This window comes from Lipophrys pholis (genome assembly GCF_963383615.2).
Source record: "Lipophrys pholis genome assembly, contig: SCAFFOLD_680, whole genome shotgun sequence".
NCBI classification, from domain to species: domain Eukaryota; kingdom Metazoa; phylum Chordata; class Actinopteri; order Blenniiformes; family Blenniidae; genus Lipophrys; species Lipophrys pholis.
This window is the reverse complement of record NW_028292217.1, coordinates 14336-17824: the sequence shown is the minus strand read 5'-3', so window position 1 is coordinate 17824 and position 3489 is coordinate 14336. Positions and strand designations below refer to the sequence as shown.

At 40.4% G+C, this 3489-nt stretch overlaps 1 pseudogene across 1 annotated transcript; it reads left to right on the top strand.

Moving 5' to 3' along the window:
* The first annotated feature begins 1063 nt into the window (after positions 1-1063).
* LOC308128074 lies at positions 1064-2273 on the top strand (annotated as a pseudogene). The gene is made up of 2 exons: positions 1064-1081; positions 1739-2273. The product of its transcript is annotated as an uncharacterized misc_RNA (transcript).
* The last annotated feature ends 1216 nt before the right edge of the window (positions 2274-3489 follow it).

Sequence of the window (3489 nt, the reverse complement as noted above, 5' to 3'; positions counted from 1 at the left end):
CATACAGGTAGACAGCAACATCCTTTTATACCCACTAGAAGTACTCACAAACTATTTCTCCTCAACTAAAAAAGACAAGTTCTATATATTAATCCTTAAAGGCAGTTCAAATTTCAGCAGGATTTAGAGAAGGGCTGTTCTGCCCTCGTTTAGCTTTAAGTACAGTACGGTTGATTAGAAAGCACAACTACATAGAGGGAAAAGTTATGGTTTGTGGATGAGGATGTCTCGAAGTGCTATTATAGAGTGATCAGTGAGTTGACCTGAAAATATCAGTAACATCTCCTTCACTATAGCCTCAGAGTATCGGTCGTACTTCACTGCAATCTCTTTGAAAGTCAGGATAGCCATCTCGAACAATCTTTTGTCCTTACACTTGGCCAACTAAACCACCTCATAAATGATGTCAGCAATGTTATGCTCAGAGGCAAGGTGTGCTATTATCTCTAGTTTCTTTGATTGGATAGGCAGAGGGTCACCCACTTTTGGTAAGAATACTGCGTAGTTCTGTGGATAGATGTGGCTGAGATATGATTGGGGCTTTATTCGAGCCAGGTAGTATACATGTTCTAAAAGGATTAACGCAATCTAGTACTCCTGTTAGCCAAGATGGTCCACGATCTGAGTCAACAACGGTAGGCCAATTCTTAAAATTATGCGCATCTTGATCTTTGGCCCTGCATCAGACAACCTCAAAAAGATTTTGATCGCTGCCATCATGATGGAAGGGGATGGACTGTCTAGCAAATAGTCCAGACTATTCATGATAAAGAGAGTCTCTTCCTAGGACTTAGGGTTGTAGCGGTTGATAAGCTGTAGTACAATTGGTTGGTGACAAGGATGCTAGAACTGTAGATGGGTTATAAGATGCCTAATCATTTTTGAAGAAATTATTATACCTGTCTCCAATCCTCCTCTCTTTAATATCTAATCAAGGGCTACTAGACAGCTTACTGAGACTACTGGGTCATCATCACGAATGAGCTAGTAGAGTTTGTCGATCGAAGCTGAATTTTATTAGAGGGAAAGCTTTGCCTGTCTGAAAAGCCGTACTGTGGCTAGGATGGCAGTCACTCTCACCGTAGGTTGAAGATCGAGTAGAGCGTTGCCAATCTCTGACATAAGGAATTAGTTGGCTGTTGGTATATCCATTTCTGCTAGAGATCGCAATGAAAATTGACGGACGAACCGGTCGGGATGATTAATTCCTTTAAGAAATGTGTTTATCGCCATAGCTGAAACAGAAGGATCTTGTGCTGAATAAGAAGCTAGAAAATAGCTTACAAGTTTTCTTTATTTCATGTCCTGTGAATGACTACAGAGCACCATCTCAGGGATGAGCTGGGTCATTTCAAACCCAAGGGTCATGTACGCAACAATCCTTTGCAATATTGGCAATCTCATTTCAGATTCACTGTCAAGCTCAATCCTGAGCAGTTTTTTAAGCTCCCCAATTTATCCTTTCCGACTGGGTTGGAAATAGTACTCCTTTGTCTTATTACTAATATTGATACTGGTAGCAGTGGTCGATGCAGCTTCCTCTGAGTACATTAATATCAATCTTTATGAGAGAGATTAAATATTACCCTTTCTGAACTCCTTTCAACAACTCACTGCCAAAGTCTAAATAATAATTAAAAAAGCAGTATGCATACAAGTAGTTTGAAAGTTATTCTTTTTCTTATTCATCGATTAATTATTCATGTTTATCTTTCGATGGTTTAAAGGAGTGCTTTAGAGTCTGGGGTTGCTCAGCAAAAGTGGCAAGATTATCTTCCTGGGACTTGATAATGCTGGAAAAACTACTCTCCTCGGAATGCTCAAGGAAAACAAAATGAAGCAGTTTGATCCCACCTTGCAGCCTCACTCCTAAGAACTCTCTCTTGGCAATCTTAGGTTCAAAACTTGGGATCTGGGTGGGCATCAGGCCGCCCGCAAAACCTGGAGAAACTATTTTCCAAATGTTGATGGCATTGTTTATCTAGTCGACGCAGCAGATCCCGACCGCTTCAGAGAATCAGCAGAGTAACTGTAGGTCATAATGAGCACCCCCTCAATTTAACACGTAACAAAATAATCAGGTTCCAATTTGCATCCTAGGCAATAAAATCGACAAAAAAACTGCAGTTAGCGAAGAGGCGTTGCGTTAAGGCCTTGGTATAATGAAAATTCTTGGGAAAGAAGAACGTCCTTTTGAAGTATTCATGTGCTCGATAGCCAAACGAGCAGGTTATGCAGAAGGATTCAGATGGCTAGGACAGTTCCTTAAATGATCCATATACATACACCATACTTTTATTATGAAATATGGAGCTGAAGAATAAAGCTTGCCTGCACGCTCTGAATTTATCCCGTTTGAGGAGTCTACTACACTTGGTGAAAGTCTGCCTGGCTTTTCTGAGCATGTTTCATTTCAGGATGAAGAGGAAAGTAGTGACAGGACACTGCCTGGAACGGTCAAGCTGGTTACCTTTTAATAATCTCAGACTCACACCCAATCATTCAAAAAGGCAGCTAGGTGCGGATTCATTCGCTAATCCTTTCACAAACTGACATCCGATGCAACAATCTCTGGTAACGAATTCCTCAGTATTGAAAGCAAGCTGGGCAACCTTGAATAGGCCTTTCAGAAATCAGACAAGATCGTAAAAGTGGCACCTAAATGGGGCAACCCTATCAACTTGAAAGGAAGTGACGATGAACCAGGTGACGCTATGAAAAAGTTCGACAGTATTTCAAACACTCATTTAATTACAGAATACATCGCATAAGAAGAAGAAGAAGAAGTAGAAGAAGACCAGGTAAATGACTAGATCCAAGAATAGTGCTACATGTAGTGTGATTAAACCCAGCAATCATAGTATAGTCAAACTGCTAGCTTGTCTCCATCTATGCTGGAATCGGGGCTGACAGTGGCTTCAAATGATTATTTAAGAGAGTAAGAATAATACTCACAACAGACAAGGCTATCTAGACTGGTGTAATAGTCTGATGCATGTTAGTTTACTATGAGTGATGCTTTTAAAAGAAAGGAGGTGCCAAAGTGGAACATTGATAGGAAGAAAGTGGAGGTTGATGATGTTTTGAACGAGCTTGAGTAACTGGCCAATGACTTCTAATAGTAAGTGTAAATTTCGCCTCCCACAAAGCCGAGCAAGGAAATTGAAAACCTTTTAGACTCTCTCCTCTCAATGGCCCAATCCTCTCCATCATCACCTCCTGCTACAAAACATGAATAATAATAACAATAAGAGGAAGAACTCGAGGAGGATCCTTATTAATAGCATAAGCAGTAGTAAAGCTGGCCATGATTTTATATCCTATTATCAAAGTCAGTTTATAAAGCCTTGTAGAATGAGGAAGGATATCAAGCTGATGCATATGGCTGATAGCCAGTACTTTAGTTGTTAATGTTAGGGTTGGATGTGCATGACGCCCCTTATCTTTTAGTTTAGTGGAACATAGCCATGACATCCTCTCTTCACCTTT